Here is a 15,393-nt window from a genome sequence, read left to right as displayed (position 1 = left end):
CCCTTGCTACAATTTAAATGCCACAGTGTACCCATGGCTGGGGCTGACGTGGATTGGAAAGCAGAGCTGTTCTGCGTCACGCAGCATCAGCTGTACCACCATATGGGCCACAGCGTGGTGCAAAGAGGGGCTGCCAACTTCAAGCTGGGCCGAGGATAGGCTCATGAGGCTGCCTGGAGGGGAGGGCCTTTCTGGACAGGGACCTGATTGTTAGGAGCTTCTGGGGCTTTGGACTACTAGTTCAAGTTTCAGGACCAAGCAGCTATACTGTGCCCCACAGTGCATGGAGATGCCCTAGGTGACCCACAAGGAGGGCCTGGAAGAGAGAGGAGAAAGCTTGACTGTCGGCCTCATTTCAGCCCCACACAGTTTCCTGTGCTGCCTCACCGACTCCCTGACAGCCCCCTCTGTGCATCTATCCAGCATGCTCCACCAGAACACTTACCACACTGGATTATAAAGGGCTATTGCCTCTCTCTTATCCTCCTCTGGACAGGAAGAGCCTCAGGGCAGTGATGTTCACCATCTTGCTATTTAGCACACAGTGGCACTCAGTAATTATGCAACAGATACATTACTGTAGCCCAGGAAATGGAGAGAAGGGGGTTATCTTTATGGTGAGTTAGGTTAAGCACACAATACAAAAGCTCAGAGATGGTTCTGAAAGTCAGTACATCTAACCTGCCCAAGATAGGGTCTTCATTCTACCATGACTTCTTCTGACTGCTGTCTTCTCAGGACACTCTTGTCCACATCTTGTTCCTCACCTTTTCCTGCCTTGCAGACCACCACGATATTTGGCTTAAATATCTTATGGCAGTTACCATGCTGCTTAGAAATATTTCAGTTGTAACTATGTCTTATCCCTGACCTGTACTTTATGGTGCATGAGGATAGCAATTACATTTGGTTTTTCTTTTCCTCCTTAGCCCTGGCACTGTGGTTTACACATACTAACAGGGACTCAAATCTAGTTGCCCAGTGAAATGTGAGATTATGTTTTGGGAGTGCTAAAGGAATGGCTCACACAGTGACTTTTTTTTTTTGAATTAGGGGAGGGGACCTCCTTGGGCAGTGGAGTCATCTGGAGAATCCTCCTATAGGGAGTTGGAACTGATTGGCATGTGGAGAATTGGGAAGGGTAAAGAGGAGCAGGAGGAAAAGGAGGAAGGGAGAGAACAGGTTTGGTGGTGGAAAGATCAGGGGAGACTTTGGATTTCCACTGCTGGGTGGAATAAAAAGGTGTGGCTAATTAGTTTGGAACCGTCAGCTTCTGGGTGTTTACTAGACATACAGTGAACTGTCAAGAATTATGTAGACTGACCACAGGGAAGGGTGGCTTCAAAATTCTTAAAGCATGATGCTCACTCCAAGTTCCTGGTGAGACTGATGGGGATGAGTCAGGTTGAAGCCGAGATATATATTTACTTATCAGATGGAGAGCCACCCTATTATCTACGTCTTTGGATTTTGATAAAGAACATGTCTTCAAATACCAGATAATGGAGCAGGATGAAAGAAGAGGGTAAAGAGGCTTCTGGCCCAGGGCTTTGATGGTTTAGCTAGAAAAGAAATACTGAGGTGGGTTTGAGATGACAGAAAGATGTAAAGTTTCAGGCTTAGAAAAGTGGTGATTATACAGTTGCTTTGGAAACCAGTTCAAGAGTTTCTTAAAAAGTCAAACATAAACCTATCATATGATCCAGTCACTCCAGTCATAGGTATTTTATTCAAGAGAAATGAAACATATGTGCATATAAGATCTTGTACAGGAACATTCATAGCAACTTTATTTATAATACTCCCAAACTGGAAACAACTCAAATGTCCATCAGGAGATGAATGGATAAACAGATTGTGGTATGCCCATATAATGGAATACTATTGAGCAGTAAAGAAGGAGAAATGGCTGATTCCCAAAATAATTATACTGGGTGGAAAGAGCTAGATTAAGGAATATGTCTTATGATACCACTCTTACAAAAATCTTAAAAATGCAAAGTAATCTATAGTGACAGAAAGCAAAACAGAAGGGGCAAGAGGAAGATATCATAGAGGTGGATGAAGGTTTTGGGGCTTCAGGATATGTTCATTATCTTGATTATAGTGATGGTTTTACAGGAATAGATATATATGTCAAAACTTACAAAATTTACTCTTCAAAGGTATTCAATTAATTGTCTATTAATTATACCTCAATAAAGTTGCTACAAATAAATAAAAGTGGTGATTGAGAGTTTCACTGCAGTTCAATCAAACAATCCATAATTGCAAGCTTACCCATTCCTGAACTAGAATGGATTCATTTCAGTGAATCAATTATAAAGGAGGTAAATCAATCCTTTTCTCTTTATAAAGGAAAAAAGGACAATTTCAAAGAGGTTAGGGTGGCAAGGAAGGGCCACTGTTGAAATTGAGCACAATGAAGGGATGCTCTGATGGACGCTAATACTGGTGAAAACAAAAGGAACTGCCTTTGAGAGGTGTCAGGGAAAGCTCCGGGTGGATGTAGGACCGAAGATGGACTTCACTGAAAGGAGAGAATGTTGAAAGCACAGAGGTGCCAAAAGAGGACGGCCTAAAAGATAGAATCCACAAGCTGTGTTGAACTTCAAAGGAGAGGCCATGTAGGTAAGGCTGAGGGTGTAGTTTAAGAAGGGCTAATATCAAGAAGTAAGGCTGGATGGGTTGGTGGGCCAGGGCATAGGTGATGGAACCAGACAGCCTGGCTATGTTTCTTGAATACACAGCTCTTAGAAACTGGGCAACCTTTGGACAAATTACCTAACTTCTCTGTGCCTCAGTTCTCTCATTTGAGAGGTAGTCCAGATCTCATAGGATTGCAGTGAACGTGAAATGAATTAATGTACCAGAAGTATTTGGAATCATGCCTGGCATATATTAAGTGCTCAATAAATGTTATTGTTACTGCTGTATCATCATCATCATCATCATTATCTGCTTTTGGGCAGGACCTTGAATACTAACTTTTAGCCAATGGCTTCTTTTACTTAGTATGTTGTGTTTGAGGTTCATTTATGTTGTAGCATGTATCAAGAAAGCTTTGTTCCTTTTTATGGTTGAATACTTTTCCATCATAATGGGTATAATACAATAATACATTTTGTTCATCATTTCAGCAATTTATGGACAGTTAATGGAGTTCTTTCCACCTTTGGGCTATTATGAATAATACTGCTTTGAACATTTATGTACAAGTTTTTGCCCCCCTCCTTGTCTTTAAAGCTCGTAGTTTTTGAGATTTAAGCATCTCCTGCCTCTTACATGTTGTTTGAAATGACAAAGTGAATTCAGTCATTTAAAGGAAGCTTAGAAAATCACAAACAAGGATTTATTGTATAGCACAGGGAACTATACTCAGTATTTTGTGGTTACCTATAAGGGAAAAGAATCTGAAAAAGACCATATATATGTATATATGTAAATAACTGGGTTGCTGTATTCTATACTCAAAATTAACATGATACTGTAAATAAACTATACTTCAATTAAAAAATGGTAAACAACCTAATTTGGATGCTTTTAGTCAGCTTAAAATATACTATTTCAAAATTTAGAGAAAAGTGTTTCTGTAATTTAAAAAAATCATGTGATATATGTAACAAAATTTAATTTCTAATAAAATATGAAGAAATTAAGAAAATTAAAATATTTACGTAACTATAAAGAAGATTCACATACAACAATACTGAAACTAATTTGTATAAGTAGTATTCTTGTAATAGAATGCAGGCAAGTGCAGCCCTTAGCACAGTGCCGTCACTGTGCACCATTACCCCACACCCCATTACCAGGCAACAGTTACCCCTGGACCTTTACTGGTCCCGCTTTGCTGTTGGTTGGTGCTGCAGCGGCCCTGCCTTCAAGTAACCAACTGTCAGTGAGAGACCGTTAGTGGTCCTGCTCAGCCATTGGTCAGTGCCACAGAGGGCCCTGCCCCCAAGAGACCAACTGTCAGTGAGAGACCGTTAGTGGTCCTGCTCAGCCATTGGTTAGTGCCACAGTGGGCCCTGCCCCCAAGAGACCAACTGCCAATGAGAGACCGTTAGTGGTCCTGCTGAGCCATTGGTTGGTACTGCAGTGGGCCCCGCCCACAAACCACCAACGGTCAAAGAGCAACCCTTAATGAGGTAATTCAGCCAACGGTTGGTAGAATGGTGGTCTTCAGGTGGAAAGTGAGGTAAGAGGCATATCTCGGCCGGCTCTCCAGGGGTCCCTCAGTTTACCTGGTCTTGGGCCAGCAGGTGAGCTGGAGCGCCCAGGTAACAGGCTGGGGGCTGTGTCCTGAAGGGCTCCAGAGCCCTCATCAAGGTTATCCACTGACTGGGTCCAGGCCTTGAGGCGGTGGTGTACCTCTCCGTTATCTCTGTCTCTGCAACCTAGTAGCAGCGGCAGTCTGCTTGGGTCATAGACTGCGGGACCTGACCTCCATTTGGGTGGCCTGAGGAGCCGGAGGGCTAGTTGGGTTGGGTACCTGGCTCCCTCAGCAATGACTGCTGGGCAGAATCTGGGGACCTGACCCTGAGGGAGCTGCCAACTGAGATCTGCTTCCTCTCAGCCACGACCTGGACCTCAGACGGTGGCAGTTGTGCCTTGGGACCTGGCCCTTTCTTATCAGAACAGGGAATAACATTTGTTAGGTCAAGATTTACAGGAACATCCTTACCTGACCGTGACCTGACCTCAAGAACAAAGGATTTGACACCAAGTTTGCAACAGCTAACCACACCCCACCCTCACCTTTCCTACAAAAGGGCTTTGCTGAAACCTTTCAGGGGCATCTGGGGTTTTTATGGCTTGAGCCACTTGTTTCCTTGCATGGCCTTATGGTAAACATTTCTCGTTCCAAACTCCAAAGTTTTGGTATCATTTGGCCTCACTGTGTCAGGCACATGGACTTGCATTTCGGTAACATTTTCTGGCTGTTAGAAATTCAAGGTATGTTCTTGATGGACTAGAGTTGAGTAAATTGAGCAAGCCATATTGCTACCTTCAATTTTCTTTATAATATCCTGGCAATGAAACAAATCAAAGACACATGTATGGTTCTAGAGATTGCATTATGAAATTATACGAATCTTGGTATCAGTAATATAAAATTATATATTTAAATGATATGTTTTTGAAATAATATCTGTGAAGTGTTAATTTTTAGTGTTACCCCCATTACAATGTTTGGACAAAGAAACTTACAGAATTATTCCAACTATTGCATGATAATTTTATAAATAATTTCAGGCCAGTTTTGAAAATTGAAGGTTTTAAAGCAAATAAGCATATGCTCTTAAAAAAAAATTGATACGTAAATAAGGGAAACTTTGTGATTTTCCAAACTCTCCTTTTCCCATTGGATACGGTGCCCTTTCCTGTTTGGGCCTCACAGTGAGGGTCCCAGCTCTAGACACATGCAGGAGATGAATGTTTTGGAATGAGACAGTGTCAGTCAGTGCCAGCTGAGAGGTAATTCCCCAAGTACCTCTTGGGGAGTAAAGTACGTCCATTTACTCTGACATGAGCTGTTCCGTTTTGAAAGGAAGCGAACTCTTTCTTCAGAAGGAACGCATTAGGCAGATGGGGCATGGAGATGGAGGGAGGCGCTGACACGTGTGTCAGAAGAGGGGCCAGCCAGATGGCTCTGATTTATCATGTCAGGACCGGGTTGGAAGGAGCCCAGGCTGGCTGGGCACTTGGTGCCTGGAGACTTCCACGCTGCTAAGCCCTTGGGAGGCTGGGCCTCTGCCCTCGCACCTGAGCTTCCTGGGGAAGCAGGGGTGGCAGCGGCTGGGAAGAAGGCCTGTTGTTCCTCCTCAAGTTCAGCAATTAGCTCCTGCTCTTTCAGGGCAGGCCTCCTCTTTGCTGTAATCTGAAATGTCAGTTATCACACTCGTTTGATTTAAGTATAGAAGCGCCTTGGTTATGCTCTTAGGAGTAAGACAGAAATAGCTAGTCAGTGTGGGTGAGTAATCTTCTAAAAGCATTCGCAGGGATCATCTTTGCCATGGCATCATGTACTCTTCAAAGTCTGAGTGAATGTCAGGCGTTCAGCATTTTGAGTTAGGGGTGGGGAGGTGGATAATCTTAGGGAAATCCTGGGTTAAACCCTTCAGAGTCTCTGAACTGAATGGTCCACCAAGCACTTGATATTTTTTAGTCCTCAATGTGTGACTCTAGTTGGATTTTATGGGAGTTGCTAAAAAGTGCAGGACACAGTCCTTGGGTCCTAGCTTAGGTGCCAGTTAAGTGCACAGGTAAGAGGCTGCATTTACTTGAAAGCACTGCATGAAGGGGCTGTGAGAGCTGTTAGAATTTAGGCAGGGAGGTATCCCTGTGGACTGGGGATGCTCATGGAATTTTTCCTATAGAAGGCAGGGTGTGAAAAGGTGAAAATACTAGGTATAGGACGTTTTGCTTTTACTTGATCCCCACCCTGCCGTTGTCTATGAAGGGTGAAAGCACCTTATACAAGAAAGTTAACAAACATTAATATAAAATTGAGGCATGAAAAAGAAAGAAGTGGCTAATCTAGTTGCTCTGATGGAGCCCTACATTTGGTTTTGAGCTTCTTGGCAGCCAAGCCAAAATGAAAACCAGGTTAATTACATAGCTCTCTTGATCAGAAAGGGGAAAATCTACCAGCTCCTGAGGGGAGGCAAAATTCTTCCTGGCACATTTTCCCAAAATAATTTTCTCATGTAGGAGTTTATACAAAAGATTCTGGGGTATAGTGGACATTGATCCATCAGCCACGAAAACCTTTATGAATTGGGAGGATTGAGTGCCAAGTTGTGACATGGTGAAAGTAATCAGGCCAGTGGCTAAGCTGGCAAGATCCAGGTATGTGATTTTTGGGGGCTCTGACTTGATGCAAAAGGAACTTAGAATCATTTGCTGGAAGAGTAGACAGAAGAGAAATCCTGATGGAGCCTCTCTAGTGGAAATTCAGAGGGGAAACCTCTTTGGTCTTGGTGAGATTATACCCAGGGAAAGAATGTGGATCCTGTCTCCCCAGGTTCCCACTGTCCAGCATATAATTACCCTGTCTGGGGATCAGATTTGGTGCTGAGTGTCCTGGCAGTCAGAGGCACAAAAGGAGACACATGTCTGATTCCAGAGTCTGGAGCTGGTCTTGTCTCTGTCACCAGCAACCCTTTAGTACAGTATCCCTTGGTCTGTGTTAACGGAGGCCTTAAAGTACCTGTTCTTTACTCTGACACTTTTTCAAGCAGTTTGAAGTCTAAAAAGGGTAGTTTTACTTTAAAAAATGAATCCAAGATAGGCACAAGTTCAGAAGAGATTGTACACTAGTAGATTAGCTTTATAACTTTTCCTACTATCAAGAGCTGCCGTTTGTTAAGTGTTGACTGTCCCTAGCATTTTACCTACATTCTGTTTATGTCATCCTCAAAACAGTTTCCAGAAGTGTGTGCTGTTATTATCTCCATTTTATTGGAAAGACTGGAGCTTGTGAAGATTTAAATGGTTGAGGAAAATTCCAGCTGGCCTTATTTTGGGATCTGGTGGATTGAGTCTTGGCTGCCTGTCCAATCCCTGGCCACAGATCTCTCCCTCTCCCATATTGTGCCTGTTGGGATTTTCATTTTTCAATTTGTCCTGGGCCTCCTGCTAGTCCCTGGCCATTTGTATGAGATAGGGACTTCCCACCTGATCCCGAAGGTTTTTCTTCTGAGCCTCATGCTGCTATGTCTGTCCCTGGAGTCACACCCTTTCCCCCCCTTTCTACCTGAACCAGTTCTGTGTCCCATCAGTCCCATAAAAGCAGTATCTAAATCTCCTTGTTTTGACAGCCTGTATTCCTTTCAGGACCTTCCAGCGAGTTCTTACTACCCATCAGGAATACTGCAGATAAGAGACTGAGGGGAGGGTCAAGCCAGCTCTTGTTTCTATTCCACGCCTTCACCTGAGCTCCCCTGGTTGACGTTCTGCTCTGCCGCTCTCCAGGGGCATAGCTGCCATGTACCATTGCCATTTTATCATATCAAAAATACTTGAAAACTATACAAAGAATTTCATTCTCATGAATGGAGGAGGAACACATTTTGATAAACTCTTTTACTTCTGAAAGATTTGAGATTCTTGCTGCCTTTGGACCTCCGGATCAGTGTGCGTTTATTTCTATGCAAAGTGATTGTGTATTTCGGGATGACGCCAAGTTGCTCCCCCTGTACAGGGAAGGCTGGTGACCAGCTAAGTTAGGTTTCGGCTTAAATTCCTGCCCCTGCTCGCTCTCTCTTCGGCTCCCGTTGACCTCTGTCACTGGGAACAGGGTGGGATGAACTGAGTGGCCTCAAACACACGTCTTTGGAGGCTCAGAGGGAAACATTTGGAACACCAGGATTGATTTTTATTTTTTGAAGCTTTTGAAGGACAGTATTATCAGTGGGATCCACTTGTCCTCTTGTGTTTGGCTGTCTCTGGAAGGGCTGATCCGGGAAGACAAAGAAGGTGGATGTCTAAAAGATATATTGTATGGCAAAGTTACTTCATTAAATTTGGATAAAATATTGATTAAATATCCAAGTCTAAGTAACCGTCATTTGTGTATTGGTTAGTCTTTCAAATAAGTTCCACTTCCATGAAAATAAATATATAAATAAAAGATATATTATAATCAGCTGTCACCTGGGACTCTATATCTGAAAGTATACTGATGACTTAATTTCTCCATCACTACAATAGCTGCCATTTATTGAGTACTCACTAAGTGCTTTAAGTGTATTACTTCTTTAATTTGCACCGCAACCCAACAGATACCTATCAGCCCATTTTACAGATGAGATGGGAAGCCCTGTGTTATAGGAGGCTTTCAGGCTGTTAGGCCCAGAGTAGTTTTAGAGCCCTTTAAGGCGCTTTCTCTCTTTGCCCCCTGGAGATCTTGGATGTGCTTTGGTTTGGGCATGTGGATGGGAGAGGTGTTTTCTCCTCAGATGAGACTCCCTTGCAGTACAAAACAGCAGAAATCTGTCTGGTAGAAGCTTATGCCAAAGGGAAGGGGCTGAAATGATTTCATATTATCCTTCACCCCCATCATTCGAACCCAGACTCAGTGCTATACAGCCAAGTAAGGGAAATGCCACGTCCCATCTCTCTCCCCTGATGTCCTCTAGAGATGACCATAGCCCTCACTGACTCCCCTTAGTCTCTCAAAGTCTGAGCATTTGGATTCTGTAATGTCCAACCTAGGGCTTGATTCTCCAGCCTCACTTGGCAGCACTCCCTAATGTTGCTTCAGTCATTGGGGTCCCCCCCAGACTGTTTTACCACCCTTTGGTCCAGACTCAGTGAACCCCAGAGTCAGGAAAGACCTAACGGCCATGTAGTTTAATCTACTCATATCATCAGTGAGCAGAAAGGCCAGCTCTAGTGTGTCTTTTATGGCAGAGGGAAGAATTATACCCTCTTGTTGAAAGAATCCCAAACCAAAGTGAAAAGATTGGGAGCTTTGTGTGTTGTTTCTTTTGATGGATGCTTTCCTGCATGCCTGCTATTTCTCCACTTAGATCTGAAATCTTTTACTGAATCGACTGTGTTCTTCCCCTACCCCTCCATACTGCTTATGTTCTAGATTGGTTTTGATTTTTAGTATCCAGTCACAGACCCTCCGAGCTGGGAGGACTCTTTGAGGTTATGAATTGTGATCTCTTCAGAGCAATGCTATAGATGATTGTTTACAGAGTTCTCATTCTCAAGAAAGGCTAATGGGCACCCACCACTAGACTGAGGCCAGTGCTTCAATTATAATACCCCAGGAGTTCTTGTTTTTGGTGACTTTTTGGAGGAACCTCCTCTTTGGAGGAAACAAGAGGTCTTCCACACCAAGAACAGTCATCTTTTTATCTTTTTTTGAAAAATGCTGACTTTCTTATTTTGAGTTTCTTAAAGTAGAACCCACCTGTGTGCATGTCAATAGGTGAAACTGCTGACTCATGTAAATTACACTTGTGCAGTATTAGATGGGTTAAATTTTAATCTACTTGAGGAAATTTAAGCACATGTTTTACTAAGAGCCTGTAAATGGAGGTAGATTTTAGTTCAAAGAAATAAATGATTATAGTTGACAATGATAGCCAAAGTAGGTCCTTATTTAAGGAATAGTTAAATGATAAACTAATTAATCTGCCATCTACAGGGTTCACTCTTTAGGCTTGACCTGTATGTATATGCATGTATGAAAGTTAATATCTGCAGCTCAGATGAGTGTAGTGTGAGAGTCAAAACCCTTAAACACAGGGAAATGCTGATCTAAAGCATTTAGAGATGCTTTAGAAAGAGGGGGGTGTCAGCAAGTTTAAATTCTCCAAATGTTTTTATTCATTTTCTGAAAACCTATACAAATTGAGAACAATTCAGCTGTTCATTTAGAAGCCCACCTAGAAGTAAATTCAAATTATGTCCATGGCAGAGGCTAAAGGAAGGGGTTCTGTTATCTTTGGAGTGGAAAGAAATTGCCATCTGTTCTGTTGGAGATGAATTCAGCTCAGTTCAGTCGCTCAGTTGTGTCCGACTCTTTGCGAGCCCATGAATTGCAGCACTCCAGGCCTCCCTGTCCATCACCAACTCCCGGAATTTACTCAAGCTCATGCCCATCGAGTCGGTGATGCCATCCAGCCATCTCATCCTCTGTCGTCCCCTTCTCCTCCTTCCCCCAAGCCCTCCCAGCATCAGGGTCTTTTCCAGTGAATCAACTTTTCGCATGAGGTGGCCAAAGTACTGGAGTTTCAGCTTCAGCATCAGTCCTTCCAATGAACACCCAGGACTGATCTCCTTTAGGATGGACTGGTTAGATCTCCTTGTAGTCCAAGGAACTCTCAAGAGTCTTCTCCAACACCACAGATCAAAAGCATCAATTTTTCAGTGCTCAGCTTTCTTTACCGTCCAACTCTTACATCCATACATGACCACTGGAAAAACCATAGCCTTAGACTACATTAAAAAAAAATTGAAATCATATATAAAAAATATCCATTATTTCTTCCTTTATTCTGTGTGATCTTGCCCTTATATCATGAAGAATGGGTTTACTTAAATGCTTTAGAGAAAAAGGAACCTCTGGTATCTCTTGGTTCTCTTGCTGTCAGGAGCAGACATGCTGAAGAACCTGGGCCCCACTTGAGTCCCAGCCTTCTTCCCTGTGACCTTGGCCTGGAGTGGTTCTGGATGCCAGATCCTTAAAACCCACCCATCAACTTGGACCTTGTTCTCAGCAAATCCTCAAGCCTGGATGGAGGAAATGTTTCACTCTTAATATGTTCTTAAGCCATGTATAACTTTCTGAAAAATTTAGCCATGTGCTTCTAATTAATTTGTACTTTATTCTTCAGTGGGTTTTTTTCTCTTCATTTTTTTTAAAAAGAGAAAAAGTCACATGATGAATAAAGCCTGGAGATTAAACTCTATGAAGAGGTTTATTGACAACATAAACAGTACGTTTACAGAAAGAAGTCTATGGGATAGGCAGGTTGGGTTCTCAGGTGTGACCTGTGGATGGAGTTCTGAGGAGATGCTTCATTTGCATCAAATTCACAGTATACCCAGCTTCAACCTGGCCTCATTCTCAAACTCTATTCCTTCCTTATAGGACCACTATGCTGTGTAGCAGTAACTTTTACAGTTTGCAGCTAAAGTCTTCATTCAATACCTGGTATTTCTCTCCACCATACTGTGGTCATCCTCTTCTATTTCTTTTTCTCTCCTCTTCTCTCTCCCTTTCATTTGGGGGAAAGGGCTTATGAAAAGAGATCAAATATCTTGGCTGAAGTTTTGATGGTGCTGGAAATAGAACTCTGGACTATTGACCCCCACATCCCAGGCCCAAAGATGAGACCACCCAGCAGGATCCTGGGCTGCCCACAGAGCTGCTTCCCAGAACTGGGCACTTGGCAGACTTTGCCTTTTAGAACACAGAGCATTACTGCATGGAAGGGGATTTCCCCTTTTTCCTGCCACCCTCCCCCCTTCCACTTAAAGCCAGAAGAGCCAGTCTTGACCAAGTTTAGGAAAAGTGAATTACGTTGGGTAAATATAGGTAGCTAAAATAACCAAGAAACTTATTGTAGTGACCTTTCAAGTCTGGAGGTTGGTTCCAACCTAACATCACCACCCACCCACTGCCCTGCCCCCCAACCACCTATTTCCAGGTGGCAACTAGGAAACTTAAAAGAGATGCTGGAGATGGGAGAAATTCTTTCAGGACTCTGGCAAGCATGGTAGTTCCCTTGTGTTGCTGGAAGCTACCCAAGTTTATCCATGTTTATGGGGATTTGCAGTGTTGAGCTGCGGTGGATAGAAGTGTGTAGTTCTGCAGGCTCCATAGTCAATTAAATTTCCTGCTCATCCCCAGACTTCCAGCCAAGACAATCAACTGGGAGAAGGAAAGAGAAGGTTGTTTATTAAACTGAAGGATTTACACCAATGTTCTATTACCTTTTGGTTCAGGATGCTGTGTAGATCTCTGTTGATTCTGAAAGAAGAATTGAGAGGCCATTCTAGCACTTTCTCACTTGAGTAAGAGAGAAAGCCCTGTGGCTTCTTTCAGGTTTGTCCCACTCTCTTTTTTTTTCCTGCAGTCTGCACACCTTCTAGTCTACTTTGAATAAAATCAGAGAAATTCTCAGAGAATTAATGGAGATACAGAGAGAGGCAGAGAAAAAGTGTTGAGGGAAGTTTGATAAACAAATCACAGTTAGCCAATAAAAAGCCTGGGGTGTAACTGTTTAACCCCTGCTAATGAATCTTAATGATGGAGTTTTAGATGCCAGAATGGGCTGATGGATGGGGGGAGTTTTTTGAATGGCATATCCTGAGCCTCTTACATCAAGAGGTGCCTCTTTCACTTACATTCAGGTTCCTAGTGGTGGGACAAAACGGAAGGTCTGACTTCTTGTGAGTAAATTTGTAAAAATAATATGGCCCTGTGGAGGAGGGCATAGCAACTCACTTCAGTATTCTTGCCTGGAGAAGCCTATGGACAGAGGATCTTGGCTGGCTACAGTCCATAAGGTCGCAAAGAGTCAGATATGACTGAAGTGACTAAGCATGAACACCTCCTACTTTGGTCTTTATGCTTACCTTCCATGGAGATGTACTTTTTACTTGAATAGGATCTGCACAGATAATCACAAGAATAAGATGAAGGCAACAGTTTTCTCAAATACTTCCCTTCTGGAAGGAGTGTGGAATTACTCAATACATTGATTCTCTTTACTTGTTTTTTTAAAGGAAGAGGGAAGTAAAATGTCTGCACAACATTGTCCCCTTTTCATTAGCCTCTTAATGGGCCATTTTAAGCACTTTCAGGATTTGGAAGAGTGTTGATGTCATGAATATGTATCATCTCAGCATCCTTGTATTTATCCCAAAGTCTTGATCTTCCTGCATCTTCTCATTCTGAGAAGACTTCCTGTGTCTTCTCATTTATGTAGAAAGAGAGTATGTTATCAACCAAGTGCCTATTACAGAGAGTTTATACAGGAAGACTCTAGCATAGCCTTTGTGATACTGAGGGCTATACATACAGAATAATTTTCTAGTTCAGCACACTCAAGCTACTGGAGCATACTTTTTCTCTAATCATTGCTCTCAGGTTCTATTAAGGATCAAAGAAACTGCCTTAAAGAAAATGTGCATTCATTCTCAGCAGAAGTTCTGTTGACTTGCTAGCCACTTGGCATGGGCATCTGCTGGGAAGGACCCTTGAGTTGGATTCCTTACTGTATGATTTTACTGGAGGAAGACTTATTTTAGGAGTTAAGAACATCTCTTATCCTACCCTTCCAGTTGTCACAGGTGCTTGCCTCTCAGAACTTGGTAAACTAGAAACACTGAGGGATAGGAAACTTTATTTGGGGAATAGTGGATTCATGCAGAAATAACCCAAAGAGCAAAATTTAGCATGGTACCAAGCAGAGGAGTTAAAATTCTGAGAGCCAAGCTTCCAAAAGCTTTCTGGAGAGAGGTTATTCCATGGCAGCAGTGCCAATGCCCTGGTGAGAAGCAAAAATACTGGCCAGGCCCTGTGGATTGCTACCCAAACCCAGATATCTAAGGTCATGGATAAGGAAATCTGAGGGAGCTGAGTTTTTTGCATTCTTTTCACTCAGATGCTTTCTTATGGGTTGAGACCAGCTCTGAAGATGTTTGACAGTTGTGTTGGTAGCAGAAAGTCGAAACAAGGACAGAACCTCTAAAAGCCATTACATTGCTAAATGTACATTGTGAAGTGCTTTTTTCCTTGGTCCTGTCCTGGCCTGATTGTAATTATCTGTAGAGACATCCGATTAACCCCAAATGACATGGTCTATGTGTGAATCCCTTGGGGGATGAGTTTTGGAAGGAGCCATATTGCATTTCATTAGCTGGATCCCTTCTTGCAGGTGCTATCCAATTTGGTTGAGAAATGAAAGATGTCTCAGCATTTCCTTCCCTCATTTCCTTCCACAAAAGCTTAGACAACTGATAGTTGGCTGGAAGGATGGGAGAATATGGCAGAGTTTGAAGAGGACAGTTCAGAGTTGGGAGATAATAGTAGATAATTCTTTTCCTTTTTACATGGACCCCCACCTGAATAATGCTCCAAACAGATAGACAAGAGAATGGATATTGAACAAGAGAATGGATACTGTAATCTCTGGATAACAATCTGGATAACTTCCCTCTGTTATCCAAATCCTCTGTGTGTTTCCCGTGTCAGGTGAAGTAAAGCCCGCTCTTGCCTCTAGTTATCTGTCCCTTCTCTGAATATCAGCAGCAATTATGGTCATTACCACAAAGCCTGGCACAAATTTTACACCCATGGACACTGTTTCTTATATCCAAATGGTGTGTGTTTGCCTTGCAGTAGGTTATTGGTGGCTTGGAACTCATTGGACATCTTTATACAACCACATTGCCAGGTTAGGGCTTAGCCACCAATATTTATCGATCATCTGATTGTTCTCCTGCGGACACATTCATCTTGTCAAACCCTGGTTTCTGTGTCTAGCAGATTGTGGGCAATTTTGGCAGTAGAGCCGTGGGGCAAGATTTAAGTTATTTGTTCCTATTTATCAGTGAACTGGGCAATCCATCCACATTTACAATTCCCTAATCAGATTAGCTCATTTTTAATCATCTGGAGTCTGGCTGGGCTTGAGCTGTGTGGGAGCCAGCAAGCCCCAACTGTTGCACTGACTTCCTTTGTCGCTCCTGACGAAGGTCTTTTTATCCTCCGCCCACCTTGTGCCTTCAAAACTATGAGTCAAGCTGCGTTTCGAGGAGCTTTTTTTCTCCTTCCTCCTCATGGGTATTTTTTAGCTGCCATTTTCTCTTCTACCACATTTGTTGGGTTTTATGGCTGCATATCATGATGCTTCCCCT

The 15,393-nt window shown here is 42.9% G+C and overlaps 1 protein-coding gene across 2 annotated transcripts in view; it reads left to right on the top strand.

Moving 5' to 3' along the window:
* The window catches only part of PRKCE (protein kinase C epsilon), a 535,687-nt gene that overhangs the window by 103,145 nt on the left and 417,149 nt on the right, over positions 1–15,393 (top strand). The gene's annotated exons all lie outside the window — the stretch shown is intronic.

This window comes from Muntiacus reevesi, chromosome 3, assembly GCF_963930625.1.
Source record: "Muntiacus reevesi chromosome 3, mMunRee1.1, whole genome shotgun sequence".
Classification (NCBI taxonomy): Eukaryota; Metazoa; Chordata; class Mammalia; order Artiodactyla; family Cervidae; genus Muntiacus; species Muntiacus reevesi.
Note: the sequence above shows the minus strand (reverse complement) of the source record. Positions and strands in the feature narration are given on the sequence as shown.